A 15,946-nucleotide genomic window follows, 5' to 3' on the forward strand; every position below is an offset into this window, starting at 1 on the left:
AAATGCAGGATTTCATGTTAGCATAAATCCGAGCTGGAGGTGTGCTAAGCCTACAGTGCTCCACGAGGCGCACACTTCCTGCAGGGTGAAGAGTTGAGACCTGGTGACAGAGAGCTCCATATTTAACTCAAGGTTACTGCACGGGGAGAGAAATCTGTTGACGTCTTTAATAAGTTTGCTCTCCGTTGTTTCCCTCTGACTTGCTGCCCCGCTGGTGCTTTTTCTAATCAGATTTCCTGAAGTCATTTGGTCTGCTGCACTGTGCACTTTGGAAAAACAGAAACAGCTGTCGGTCAGCAACGACAGATGTTCAGTAGCTCTGGGCTGAACATGTGAACTTTTAACCAGCTCAGGGAGTTCATTACTGGAGAGTTTCAGCATATTTTTCTTGCCAATCTTCGATACGGGCAAAGCACACAAACATTGTAATTCTGTATCATCGACATCTTTCTGAGAGCCAGCCTCAGTCTGCTCAGATCCTCCTCTGCTCCAGCGGGGTCACCCAGTGCAGGTGTCCTTGTTATCCAGATGTCATTCATAAAAATGACTCCATTGTGCCAAGAGCTGTCTGTGTCTTGTCAGCTGCCCTCGATTTACAGAGACGGAAGTATTTCTTGGAGTAATTGATGGGAATTATGTGTGCTAGCCAAGTGCCTGCACTGCTTGCATGTTTTAGCTATCAGAAGATAAGAGGCGACTTTTGATTTACAAAGCCTGGGAGAGAGCCATCTTTCCAGAAAGACAGGCTTTCCTCCTCCGGCTCCTGCAAAGAAAATCCTTTATCACAAGAAAAAGAGCTGAGGGCAGAAATACATGTTACAGAGAACAAAACTGGTGCGTTGACTTTCTACACAAGTCAAGACATCATCGTCCAAACTACGACCCTGAGGAAGACAGATGAGAAAAATCACTTATCACGTGTTTTTTCTGGAGGTGGATTCAACTTGTTCCTGTTCAGTTAACAAGAGGGCTTCTGGGAAATGTGGTTAATAATCATCTATACATGATTTTTCAGATTCTAGGTACCAAAAAAAAATCTTAAGCGCACCACCAACCAAAAATATTAGTGACAGATACAGTAGCCTGTTTTAGTTTATCATGTTTCTGCTCAGCCTCTCATATGGACTTTGTATTTACTCTGAGAAAACCTGGACCTGTTCAGATGAAAAGGTAAGCATTTACCATGATGACAAACACTTCCCTAACAGTCAACCAATAACTGGATCAGCAAAGCTCAGAGGAGTTGGTTCATTTATCATCACTGTTAAAATAAGTAAATAAATAAATAAATAAATAATAGCAAAATACACTAGTTTATTGACTCTTCCTAAACATCCCTGGCATTTAAAAATATATATTTTTATTCAAGATATTGTTTAGATTTGGCTTTGTTTTACATATCACATGAAATGTTAGATATAATATGTATTTTCAACTGCTTTGACAACAAACGGCGTATGCTCATGCTAATAAAGCTTCACCTATTTGTGTTTTTTATTCATGTTTTTTTTATATTTGTAGTACAAATAAATATGTATTTAAATTTGTGTTTTTTGAGTCCATTACACTCACTAATTCTCAGTGCGTTTACAATAAATTTGATAAATTTATTAAATTTAATAATTTAATTTTAATTTAATTTAAATAATAATAGTAATTTAACTTATTTAATTTATTGAATTTAATAAATTTAAGTGAATTTCCCCTCGGGGATAAATTAAGTATTTTCTATTTCTATTCTATTTCTATATTCATCGCACAAAGCTACGGAGCGGTCATAAAATACATAGAGTAAACCTAGATCTGGGGCGTAGCTAGTAACTCCGTTCCCTATTGGTCAGTTTGGATGATTGACACCTCCATAGCACCGTCAGAGCCAATAGGATAACGTTCTCAGGACCTCCTTGACCGTGACTGGAAATAGTTCCCACGGGAGATGCAGTCCATGGCGTTTGGATAAAGTTTCTGCTTGAACAACAAAGGTAAGACAACGTTTCATTGTTTTTATTTTTAAGTGAGTGCTTTGTTTGGTCTGATGTGGCTGCTTATTGGTGGATCCTGGTTTGAAAGTGATTAAAACATTAAGTTTGAAATCTGTGGAGTCTCCACTCTCAGGGAGACATGCTGTTTCTGTTTCATTGACACACCTGTTTCGCTGGATGCTTCATCCATTCATTCATTCATTTTCCGAACCGCTAATTCTGTGCTTTTCTGTTTGTTTATGCTGCTGCTGTGTTTTTCGCTGCTCGCTGTTTTGATTGTTTGGTGTTTTAACTGTGTTTGACTGTCATAAAACGGTTTGGATGAGCTTTTGGTTGAGTTTCTGAGCTTTCTGTGGGCACTGCTGGTACCAGGGGCGTCAGGGAAGAAGGAGTTTACCTTCAGTCTGGTTTCGTTCAGTTAGCTGCTAGCTACTGCTGCCGCTAGCTGCTGCTGCTGCTGCTGCTAGCTACTGCTACTGCTAGCTTCTGCTACTGCTAGCTTCTGCTGCTGCCGCGCGCTTCTTCTGCTTCTGCTGCTAGCTTCTCCTCCTGTCGCGAGCTGTTGCTGCTGCTAGTTACTGCTGAGCTAACACACAGGTCCCCTCAGCTCAGTCAACGCCTTCATTGTGTTTGAAAAACTTTCATATGTTTATCTGATGTTTACCTGTTATTTTCCCCTAAGAAGACAAGAGAGAGAAAATAACTAAATAAGGAAATACGAATAAAGAAATAAGAAAATGAATACCTAAAGGACATTGAGTTTTTGTAAGTTTACAGAATGTTCTTGACTGACATTATACCAAAATTTTGTAAATTACATACAATGACAAATAAACACCTTCCCTCACTCAGAAAATGGTACCAAACCATAATATTCAAAACCTTTATATATTGAACATAGTTCAAATATAGTTGATTCCCCACTCAGTGCTGAAATAAAAAAATACAATAGAAATCACCAAAGCATTTTTTTTTTAATTAAGACCTTATTTTAAAAAAAAAAGAATAAAAATCACGATTTTGATTGTTGCCATTTTGGAAAATGAGCTGAAAAACAGTTTTCTTTCTATTTGGTTTCTTGACCCTCAGTCCAAACTTATTCTATCTTCAATTTGACGCAGAAAACAAAGTTTTTGCATTAATTTGAAATGACTGACCCCACAGTTTATGATTGAGCTCATAGACTGTAAAAAAATGGATGTTATCTTGCTCGGCTAAAAGTGAGGTCACCACATAAACTGCTCCCCCCTAGTGGCTGGCTGCAGTATAGCTAAAAAAAATCCCCCATTCATTCCAGATGGGCTGTGGTAAAACTTGAAAAAAGTAACATACCACAATTATCATTAATAATTTACACAAAAATGATGGTAGGAAACATATAAATCTCTGGGAGGAGCTTCATTTTGACTAGTGTTTTTTTTGTCTTTCTTTTTTCATAAATACTGATTGCATGTGTTCTGCGTGTTTGTACTATGACCTATATTCAATCCTATTCAGTTTTTACTGGATGCTAATCCATTTTGTCTTTCATGTCATTGGTTACTATAATGTGGTTTTCTTTTTTTATTTAGATCCTAGATATATTCAATTTAATTTCTTCTCTTCTTTTTAATCTGTTTTATTTATTTGGTGCTCTTTAAGCCGCCTACTGGCCTGGTACTGCTGATGGAAAGTAGCTCTTTGGCTAACTCGAGTATATTTACAGAAATGTTGATCAATAAAGATACAAATTGTTTCTAGAGGTGGATTTTAGTTTTTTTTTGGGCCTGGATATGTAGGCCGTTTTCTTCCAGGCCTCGCCGTCTGCTGGTCTTCATCATCTGGGTTTGTTTGAGTGGGATTTGGTCCTGGGCTCACTTTGGGGGCCTGCATTTTTGCTTTTCAAATATTTATCCGTCCTTGTCTCCGCCACTTCTTGCATGCACCACTAATTCTATTGTCTGAATTAAAAAGGATTTGTCCTGCTGCCTACTGCCACCTACTGGCAGTGCAGAGCATTTGAGGAGACTTTGCTGGAGACGCCATCAGTTCTCTGGAGCTTGTTGATACTGATTTTCTGGAGTAATTCAGTGAAATTGGAGAATTCTGGTTGAAAATCACAGATACGTGTAAGCCAGAGGAGATGTGAGCTTTCTGGATAAGATTTCACACCTTTTTTCTTTTCCTGGTTATTATTTAAAGTAAGAACGTCATACCAGAGAAACCCCATCACCGCAGCCTCCTGCTGTCAGTCGGAGTTTCAGATGGGAGGTTCCCAGGATGTGGGGAGGATGTGGGCTGCATCCAAATGATACATCCTTCTCCGTCTTTGCGTGCATGTGTGTGTGTGCGTGCTTGTGTGTGAGGTGTGTGTGTGATTAGGGCAGGAGGAGGGGTGTTATCATTGACGTGTGAGTCATCCTGACCCTCCCCTTCTCTTGCTGCACTTCATGTGGCGGTTGTGTGTGTGCTATTTGAGCGTTAGTGTGTAAACGTTCATGTGCTATTTCTGTGGGCGATGTGTGTTTATGTTGTGTGGAAGCCCCCAGCGCTAATGAGCAGGTGTTGTGTTCATGGGTAACGTGTTTTTTACATGCAGGTTAGTCATGGTAAATGGCATGAGCATCCCTTCCTTGAGTGAGTGAGTGAGTGTGTGTGTGTGTGAGTGTGTGTGTGTGTGTGTGTGTGTGTGTGTGTGTGTGTGTGTGTGTGTGTGTGTGTGAGTGTGTGAGTGTGTGTGTGTGTGTGTGTGAGGCTGGTAAAGCAGTGGTGAGTCATCCACAGGCCAGCGTTGCCTGTTACCATGGGTCACACACAGCAGGTTCCCCACCTCCCCATGTGCTCCTTATTTATTTATTTATTTTTACGTTGCACTCTTCCTTCTCCTCCTCTTCCTCCTCCTCTTCTTTTTCCTCTCTGACTCACTGATGACTCCCCCACCACCAGCAGTGACATCACCAGCCCCCTCCCTAACACTTTGTTGTGGTGAATCATACTGTACGTTGAGATTTTCTCCTGTCTGCAGCCAACCTGAATGTCAGGCGTTCATTCATAAAACCAGTCGCTGAAGCGTTGGTGATCCGTGGGGCAGGTTGGTTCCTGATGCAACAGGAGCAAAAGATTAAAACAGAAAGACACATGGAGGAAATTACTTCTTTTAATTACAATTAAAAATCACTTTTTTATTTCCCACATGCATATTTTTACACAGTCATATACTGTTATATAGGTACAGATGTTTAGAGGTGTACAGTGCACCTCTTAAAAGACTTAATCTTAAATTTCATTGCGTTTACTACTTGGTGAGACCAGATGAGCCATGAGTTTCTTTCCTGAAGCATACAGCCCATAAGGTAAACCTATCAATTTGACAAATTATCCATTGAAATATTAATTAATACCAATTTTACAGTGGCTCATTTGGCTGATATGCTACTTTCATTTAATACCGAATGTTAACATTTGCACCTCTTGTGCTGATTTCTCAAATGTCAAGGTTGCTCTTTAAAATTAACACTAGAAAATATGTTTCAGTTTATTATTTTTAGCATAATTTGTTTAAAATAATCATTTAAAATGTTAAAACTGTTCAAATTTAATCATTAAAAAAAATAAAAAAATAAATAAAATATATTTAAATAAAATAATTAAAAATGTAAAAAATGAAAAATACATTAGATAGTAATCATACAAAATTTATAAAATTAAAAACTATTTGAATAATAATCCTTGAAATAAAAAATTCAAAAGTCTTCTTAATAATAATCATTGAAACAAAAAAATTAAAAGCTATTTATATATAATCATTAAAAATATAAAAAATCAAATTAAAAATGAAAAAATCAGTGAGAAAATTATCATTCAAAATTTAAAAAATTAAAAACTATTTAAATACTAGTCATTGAAATATAAAAATAAAAACTATTTAATTATCATTAAAAAAATAAAAAATAAAAACTATTCATATATAATCATTAAAAATCAAAAAAATCAATTTTATATAAATCATTGAAATAAAAAATTAAAAAGTATTAAAAAAAATTATCATTAAAAATTAGAAAAAAGAAAAATTAAATAAAAATGAAAAATCAGTTAGATAATTATCATTAAAAATAAAAAAGAATAAAAACTTATATTATATTCATTGAAATTTAAAAAATTAAAAACTGTTTGAATAATCATTAAAAAAAAAAAATTAAAAACTATCCAAATATAATCATATATAATAGAAGAATTAAAAAAATCACTTTAATAATAATCATTTAGAATTTAAAAAATTAAAAAACAAATTAAATAAATATCATTGAAATTGAAAAAAATTAAAAACCATTCAAAATAATTTATTTCGACAAAATAATTTTCCCTGTGTGTGTCTTAGAAATCTGCATCAACTGTGTTACCCATTGAAAAAAAAAACCTATAACTGTGCATTAACTGTTCATCAACTGTGTTACCAACATTTTCTGCTCTTCTTACTATAGATGTTATAAAGACCAAACTGTGAAGGAAAGGAGCAGAAATATGAGCTGATGGAGGTCAGGTGGTGCCATGTTCAAGCTCTGCAGTTAGCACAAGGGACAAAACATGGAGGAAATGTCGACTGTGTTAGCGTCACTAAATGTAGAGTTGGAGAGACAGGTTTCTCTCTTCTTGTCCTGTCAGCTGGTTTCTGGGAGTTTGAGACATAAACTGTGAAATAAATGATGAGGGACATTTCTAGGGAGCGCAGTCTGACAGAGAAATGTTGAATAACTCCTGAGCGGTTACCTCCTCAGACGTCTGATGTTTCTGTGTACGTTTCATTAAGTGCGTGTACGGTGGGTTGGTAGCGCGTAGCTGGAGTGGCGTGTTTCTCCATGACATCATGCTGCAGTGATGTCAGAGATGAGCGAGGGCGGTCCCTTGGCTTCTGTCTGCCCTCTGCCTCTTTCCCTAAATAAAGACTTTACATTATTATTAATCTGAAGTCCTGTGGCGGGGCGTCAGGCTGGACTGGATCAGACTGGACCTGGTTTTATGGTGTGTCTCTATTCTGAGCTGTTTTTAGATCGTACGTCGTCTCCAACACCTCACACACACACACACACACACACACACTTCCTGTCAACAGTTTCATTTTTCTTACAAATCATTGCTCCACGCTCTTACAGCGTCACCATGGCAACAGTAAACCCTGCTCAGGATGAAGTAACTTGTGGAAGATGCTCTCACAGATTCTAGTTTTTTTTGGTGGTTACCTCCTCGTCTCCTCAGACTTTCCTGAAATGTGTGACACAGTTAACGTTTGTTCTGCTGATGTGGATCCACCTGCTCCCTCCTTTCCTCTCCTCTCCTCCTCCTCCTCCTCTCCTCTCCTCTCTTTGCTTTTTGTGAATGGAGACTCGCTGTGCTGTGACGAGAGGCATGAATGGGAGGGATGGAGGGGAGGGAGGAAGGAGGGAGGGAGGGAGGCTACGTCACATTACGTTTCCGCAGTGCATCAAGGGAACTGGTCCGTCTGTGACTCATACTGTCAGGACGGGGAGGGGAGGGGGGTTGACGAAGGAGAGAGGAGGAGGAGGAGACAGAGAGGAAGATGATGAGGAAGAGAGATGGAAAGGAGGGGTCCAGCTTTTTTTTAAACTGCTCCCTCCCTCCTTTTTCTCTTCCTTCTTCCTCCATCCCTCCATCAGTGATGTAATACAGGTGACCTGTTCATCACGGAGCCTGCATCCTCTCCTCTCCTCTCCTCTCCTCTCCTCTCCTCTCCTCTCCTCTCCTCTCCTCTCCTCTCCTCTCCTCCCTGTCTCCTGGATGCATGAATGAACAGGCCTCTACCGCTTTAATGCGGTGAGGGGGGAGGCAGACGCAGAGCAGGTGGAAAGAAGAAGTGATAAAGAAGAGGAAGTGTGAATCTGTCTGTCTGTCTGCAGGTGTACACACAGCCCACCTACGTGATGTATGAACGGAGGCGTCTTTGTTTCATTCACAGAGGAATGTACGAGCCCGTTCAGACGCTTCCTGCTGTGTCAGCCTGACCTGCTTCACTGAAAACCTGATTCAGTTACAGACTTACAGAGGACCAGAGTCTGTATTCAGAGTTTATTAGTTTAGATTTATTTGATTGTTTCGTTAGGTCTAGGAAGCTACTCTGCATTCAGGCTGAAAGAAGAGGCTAAATTTCACCAAGTGAGAAGCAAGACTCGTTTTTTTATTTCCTGAGGAAAAAGATTTCTTGGAGCTGGTCAAAAAGAAAAAGGAGGTCAGAGCAGAAGAAAGATAAACAGGAAAGTGATAGAGCACGAGCTAAAACCTGAAGAGCCAGGTTATGACTCAGATTCATATTCAAAATAAGCTTGATTGGCACGAAAACATGTTTTTATTTATGTTTATTTAACCTTTATTTAAGCAGGTTGGTATGGAGTAGTGAGAGTGCCAAATAACAAATACAAATCTATAAAAGAATAAATAAATAAATAAATAATATAAGAATCGATGAAGTAATAAATAAATAAATAAATAATATATAAGAATCTATGAAAGAATAAATAATAAAAATAATGATATAAGAATCTATGAAAGAATAAATAATAAAAATAATAATATAAAAATCTATGAAAGAATAAATAACAAAAATAATAATATAAGAATCTATGAAAGAATAAATAAAAAAGGAATTAATAAATAAATTATATAAGAATCCACAAAAGAAAAGAATAATAAAAACAGAAATATAAAGAAAAATCAAAAAATAAATAGAAAAGTGCTTTATAAATGAATAAATAAGTAAAGAAAGAAAGAAAAATAAATAAAGAAAGAAAGAAAGAAAGAAAGAAAGAAAGAAAATAGCTATAAAGTGATATTAGTCAAGAAATAAATCCTTAAAAGAAAAGGCTAATAAAAGTATAAATATAAATATCCATAGCCATTTAAAAAATATATATACATATATATATCGTGATAAAAAATAATATGGAAACAACACAATTTCTAAAAACCTCTCAAATTTGAGAAGAAAGTTAATTTTAAAAAAAATGCAAACGTCAGTGTTGTACATTAAATTTAACTTTAGCCTGGTGTTTGAAATACTAAAATATTAAACCCAGGAAAAATAAAAAAATACTAAAAATACTGAAAAACTAAATCTTAAAGTGCTCAGTAAAAACGCCACAGACTCTGGAACAAACCAGATCTTTGTCGGTCTGAAGAAGTTCATTCACCCTCAGGTGTGTTTCACCAGCAAGAGATGGTAATGGTGGCACATCAGACGAGCGCTGTTGCTATGGTTACCATCAATTTAATATATCATGCTCAGTGACTTGGAGCTGTGTTTAAACTGTTAACCAGAACTATGGTTGAGATGAGCGATCACACACGGCATCATCTGAACGTGGAGCGGATTACACAACACAGCGCAGCACAGAGAGGCTGCTGCCTCACTGCAGGGAGGTTCACGGTTCGATTCCCGGGTCTGACAGGTGACAGGTGTCTTCTTGAGGGGATCTCTGCATTTTCTCCCCCCTGTGTGCATGTGTGGGTTCTCTCTGGCCTCCTCTCTCAGGCCAAAAACTAGCTCATGAGGTCGATCTGTCACGTTAAATTTCCCGTCGGTGTGTGCGTGAATGGCAGCCTGAGTCCATTGTTAAACGTGATCATATGATCCGTGCTGTGTGAAGGAAGGTGTTGAAGTTTAAGCTCAGGCTGCAGAGTGTTTTATGAGTAAGTTATTTTTCTTTGAACTTAAATTGTTGTGATTTCTCTGCAAAATAAAGCATGTGGCCGAAATAAAGTCAGAAGATTTGATTTAAAAGAGCTTGAAATATTTCAAATTAATGCTTTTATTTTGGGTTGCATGATATTATCAGCATGTTATTGGTTGATATTGGCTTAAAAACGAAATATCCAATATTGGCCGACAGACCAAATCCCCCCGATATAACAAACTGATAAAATAACAAGCTGAAGCTGCAGATATTTTTTGCTTTTTTGGTAATTTTGTTTGAACAGTGCAGATGGAGTCGTCCCATATTTGGCTCCTGTTTGAAGTTAAACTTGAGTTTAAGCAGCGCTTTGTACGTTACATGTAGCTGACTCATTTATTTGATAAATTATTTGACTCTTTTTTTTTTTCATTTTATTTTATTTGACTCTGTCAAATGTAAAAGTGGCCAAATTTTCCCTGGTTGCGGGAAATGTTATGATTTTCCCAGGAAGAGCATCATCATTTATCGAAGTATCTGGATATTTTTGATGACTTTAAATCATGATTGTTGTTCAAAATCAATTCAATTGATCGAATTTAGGATGTCAGATTCCCTAAATAAATCTTAAAAATTGACTCACATGTGATGTTGTTGGGAAAATATGGCTCATCATATAGTCGTCATCATATAGACATCATCATCATCATCATCATTCAACTTATTCACTTGGTCTGGTTTTAGAAAGCAAACTAAAAATCAGAATTATCAAAGAATCGCAATGTAAATCAAATCAGCACCCCAAAATGTGTAAATAAATCAAATTGTGAGAAAAGCTCATCATCCCAGCTCTAATAAATAAACAGTTTTGCATATATGTTTTTTTTTTGTATGCACCACAATACAATATGCTACTCCCAATACAAAAGAGAGTTAATGATCTCTGCAACTTTGTGACGAGAAAAAATATCAGTATCAGCTAAATGAGTTTTTAAATATTGGCAAAAAATACTGTGTTTCACTTTTTTAACCAGATCTTCTTTTATTGTGTCTAAAATATATTTTTTATGTGTGACAGTATTTGTATTTTAGTGCTGTCTGTCTCTTGTGCTGCTCAACTTTCTACTTAGATGGAGTTTAAAGAATTATTCTATTCTATTCTATTCTATTCTATTCTATTCTGTTCTATTCTATTCTGTTCTATTCTATTCTATTCTATTGGCATGTGTGTGCACATTTATTATCGCAGTACCTGCTCATTTGGCTGTATGAAATATAAATGGTTGTGTGTGTGTGTGTGTGTGTGTGTGTGTGTGTGTCCACATGTGTGTGCATGTGCCGGCGCTCGTTGCCAGTCATCAGAGCCGGCTCTCTCTGCCTCCACCTTGTATGAGTCAGAGCTGCAGTACAGTGTGGGAGGGGCTGTGATTGGATACCCTGCTGGTGGCTCATCCACACACACACACACACACACACACACACACACACACACACACACACACACACACACACACACACACACACACACACACACACACATGTATTCACACGCGGTTTGGTACTTTTATTCTAACTCGAGCTGAATGAGATATTTGTGAAAAGAACGAGAAGTGACGACAAAATGTGCAGAAACAGGACGAGAGTCCAGACATCAGGTGGAAGAACTCACACACACACACACACACACACACACACAGGCGTGGACGGTTAGAGACGCAGAGACACACTTTATCAGGAAGACACAATCAGAGGGACTGTGTTTGACACATAAGCACACGTTAAGTCCACACACACTCACACACACACACACAGAGAAACACAGAATGCTGTCACATCCGGCCCTGCGCTCCACGGCGCGGACTATAATTAGCTGCCTGCAAAGCTGACTGCCTGGAGATGAGATGAGCTAACCAGAGAGACGGGACGAGGAGCAGGAGACGAGCTAACCACATGGAGGGAGGAGGAGGAGGAGGAGGAGGAGGAGGAGGAGGAGGGTTAGCCAGGTAGAGGTGCATCTTCATATATCAGAATGGAGACGTAGCTCAGTCATAGAGAAGTGTAACATTATACACACACACACACTAACACACACTAACACACTCAAGTCATCGTCAGCTCATTCAGCTCTACAAGACGACCAAATAAGGGATTGAAGATCTCTCCCTCTGCATGCGTGTGAGTGTGTGTGCCTCACACACACACACACACTCACACACACACAGTGTCAGAGGCTGGAGTGTTTTTATGAATGGGGCTCCAGCAGCCAGAGCGGTAAAGTATGTCAGAGCGCCATAATGAGCGCCGCGCTGGTCTCTTAAGTAGCACGATTTCATCTGTGTAAGAAAAGTAGGCTGGAGCCCGGGCTGTGAATGAATGAGTCAGGATCGACGTAACCGGCTCCCTCCACTCTCTGCTGGGGGGGGGTACGGCGAGAACGGCGAGAGGGGGAGGGGTCTGTGTATGACTCATACTCTCTCCTCTCTCATTGTCACTCCACTGCAGCAGCTCTGGAGGACTTCTGGCCTGCTCAGGGCTCTCCCTCCTTTATCTCCATCTCCCTGTCTGCCTCCCTGAGCCTCTCTGCTCCTCTCTGCTCCTCTCTGCTCCTCTCTGCTCCTCTCTGCTCCTCTCTGCTCCTCTCTGCTCCTCTCAGCTCCTCAGCTTCTGCTGCTCTCACTTCGTCTCACCCAGGAGTCTCCTCTTCCCTACGAGCTGCTCTCACAGAGACCCTTGACCCTGCTGTGTTTCATCATGTTTCCAGTTAAAGCATCTGATTTGTTTATCTTCTTCTCAGAGCTTGTTTTGCTCTCAGGTGATCTGCCAGGCTGCAAAAAAGTAAAATCTTATCACGTGTTTTTGTCTTATATTAATTAAGAATTGTCTTATTGTATTCAATTGGTCGGTCCAGAGAACTGTCTTGTTTCAAGTTAGTCAAAGACTAATATGAAGCCTGAATTGTACAGAAGGGAATAATGGCCACTTATAAAAAAGGCATTTTTTTACAAAAAAAAAAAAAAAAAATTCTGGAAAAGAAAAAAAAAATTCAGATCTCTGAGATTAAAGTAAGATTCAAATCACAAAATTCTGATTTTGATGATTTTTCTACAGGAAAAGGAGTACAAAAAATATAATAATAATAATAAAAATAAATGTATTATTATAATTGTTGATATTATTATTATTATTATTATTATTATTTTTGTTATTATTATTATTATTTAATTTTTCAATAACTATTTTTCCCTTGTAAAATAGTAATTGAAAAAAATATTCAAATCACTAAGATTGAAGTCTTTATAATTAAATCACAGAATTCAATTTTTTTCCTGTAGAATTCTGTAATTTAAAAAAATGGACCAATGAAAATAACAATAATAAAAAAAAAATAATAATAATAATCATGAAAATTATTCTTAAACTTATAATAATAATAATAATAATAATAATAATAATAATAATAATAATAAAAATAATGATAATTATTATTATTATTAGCATAAATAATAATAATGATAATAATAATAATAATAATAATAATAATAATAATAATAATAATAATAATAATGATAAAAATAAATGAAATTAACTAATTTAATTATTAATATTAATTTTTTATTACTTTTATTATTATTATCCTTTTTTTTAACTTTTCAATTTCTACTTTTCTTCTGAAAAAATAGAAATACAAATAATAGGACTTTAAGATTAGTCAGAATTTGATCACAGATCCCTGATTTTTTTTCTACTGGAAAAAAATGGTTATTTAAATAAATTGACCATTATATATGAAATAATAATAAAAAAAACGTTAAAAAATAATAATCATGAAAAGGAGAAGAAAATTATTATTATTATTATTATTATTATTATTATTATTATTATTATTATTATTATTATTATTATTATCATTATAGTAATATTTTTCCCAGTGGCCCTAATAGGAAAAAAAATCTGGCAATGGAACAAGAAAAAAATTGCTGAACAATTTGCTTGGAACTAGAATAATGTTTAATACAAGAAACATTCTTTTGTTTAATTGGCAGATTTTTTAAGTTGTTGCAGCAACTTAGACCTCAATGTGTCTTTGGATAACTTGAAATAAGACGTTTTTCTGGGCTGGTCAGGTGAATTTGGCTCATATTAAGTCTAAGAGGAGATTTTCTCCTGAAAATAAGAGAAAAACACTTGATAAGATGTCAGTTTTTTGCAGGGCACCTTCAGCAGTTTTTGGAGTTGTGTGTAGGGCGCTGCTTTGCTTTACGCCCACATGCACAGCGACGTGCACTGTGTGTTAAAGCCCCAGCACACTCCACTCTGTCCTCACATCATGAGAAGCTGAAGCACAGAAAAGAGAGGGATGACTGAAGCAGGGTCAGAAACGTCTCTGCAGAAAGCCTCCCTGCTCCTCAGAGGACGGACACGTGTTGAAGCGAGGGGCGTAGACGTCCTCCATGATGGAAAAACCTCCTGGAAACTCGGCGGTGACGGTTGGTTGGTTGGTTGGTTGGTTGGTTGGTTGGTGGGGGGCTTCACTTGCTCATGTGTGTGAGGTGCCTTCATTATTATTCCATGGCGTCCTCGGCCTGACTAATGGGTGCACTGGGCCCTGTGCTTTCACGCTGGGCTGGAGGAGGCTGGGAAATGAGATCCAGGGCGTGAGTCAGTCAGTCAGTGGTTGTTACAGACCCAGAAACAGCTGGTCACCTACGGAGACACCAGAGCGTCAGGTCTTCAGTCTGAAAAACTTCAGTTTTAATAAGTTAGAAGTCTTGATACGCCGTCTGATACTCTGTTTCAACCACTCAGTTCACCATCAACTTCGAGGATGATGGATCATTGGTCTGATGGCACAGAGAGTCTAAATCCTCAAATCCAGCAACACGTCAGCCTTGTTCCTGGCTCTGGTCTCAGTCAGGAGGTTTCTCTAACGCTGTTTTGGAAAGATGCCTGAAATAAGAGTTAACACAAACTGAAGGGACGTTGGGTTAGTTTTCCTCATTAATGAAGTTTGAAACTTTTCCTCAGCTTAAAAAAGCAAAACTTTGCTGATAAATGGCAGAAGGAGACTACATCATTCAGACATAAAAAATGTGGTAAATTCAGGATTTAATTTCAGATTCACTGAGATGTTTGGGAATTAATGCTAACTCCAAATGTAGGCATGCTAAGCTTTGTTATTGATGGGATAAACTGTTTGATTTAGCTTCAAGGCTAACGTCAACAGATGGTTGGATTAAAAAAGTGGATTTTAAAGATAGTCAGGAGCACACTGAGCTCTTTAAATGAACTTAACTGATAACAACATTCATTTCCTCAACAGTTAAAAGTCAGTTTAGAGACTTTGAGTATTTAAAGAGAAAACATCATCTTGGAAAAGCCGATTTGTACAAATACCTTCAGGCAAGAAACTATAAAAAATGACCTTGAGCTTTTTGTTTATGTTTTAGCCTTGAGCTCATGTGTTAGCCTTAAGTCTGTGTTTTAGCTTCTAGTTCTTGTTTTAGCTTTTAGTTCATGTTTGAGCTTTTAACTCCCATGTTAGTGTTTAGCTCATGTTTCAGCCTTTAGCCTGTGTTTTAGCCTGTGTGAGCCTTTAGCTTGTGTTTTGGCCTATAGCCCATGTTTAAGCCTTTAGCTTGTGTTTTAGCCTTTAGCTTGTGTTTTGGCCTTTAGCCCATAATTAGGCCTTTAGCTTGTATTTTAGCCTTAAGCTCATTTTTTAACCTAAAGCTCATGTTTTAGCCTTTAGCTCAATTTTTAGCCTTTAGCTTGTGTTTTAGCCTTTAGCCTTTAGCTCATGTTTTAGTCTTAAGCTCATGTTTTAGCCTTTAGCTTGTGTTTTAGCCTTTAGCTTGAGTTTAAGCCTTTAGCTTGTGTCTTAGCCTTAAGCTCATGTTTTAGTCTTAAGCTCATGTTTTTGCCTTTAGCTTGTGTTTTTGTCTTAAGCCTGTGTTGAAGTCTTTAGCTTGTGTCTTAGCCTTTAGCTCATGTTTTAGTCTTCAGCACATGTTTTAGCCTGTAGCTTGAGTTTTAGCCTTAAGCTTATGTTTTAGTCTTAAGTTCTTGTCTTAGCTGCAAGCTCATGTTTTAGTCTTTAGCTTGTGTTTCAGCTTTTAGCTTAAGTTTTAGCCTTTAGCTTGTGCTCTATCTCTCTCCTGTTTCTCTTTCTTCTGCTCTTCTGTCCTTTTTCTGTCTGACAGTTAGGCTCCAGTGTCCACCATCACTACAAAATTAATCACAGAAATCATTTTCAGCAGAGAAAAACACAGATCTCTCTTCTCTCTGATAAACTTCATCAGCTGGCGT

At 37.5% G+C, this 15,946-nt stretch overlaps 1 long non-coding RNA gene across 1 annotated transcript in view; it reads left to right on the plus strand.

Moving 5' to 3' along the window:
• The first annotated feature begins 1,909 nt into the window (after window positions 1-1,909).
• The window catches only part of LOC141791560 (uncharacterized), a 35,080-nt gene continuing 21,043 nt past the window's right edge, over window positions 1,910-15,946 (plus strand). Inside the window, exon 1 of the long non-coding RNA XR_012598328.1 lies at window positions 1,910-1,982. This is a non-coding gene — a long non-coding RNA (uncharacterized LOC141791560). The remainder of the gene's footprint in view (window positions 1,983-15,946) is intronic.

This window comes from Halichoeres trimaculatus, unplaced genomic scaffold, assembly GCF_033239565.1.
Source record: "Halichoeres trimaculatus isolate MK-OKI-2021-1 unplaced genomic scaffold, fHalTri1.1 fHalTri1_scaffold_6, whole genome shotgun sequence".
NCBI classification, from domain to species: domain Eukaryota; kingdom Metazoa; phylum Chordata; class Actinopteri; order Labriformes; family Labridae; genus Halichoeres; species Halichoeres trimaculatus.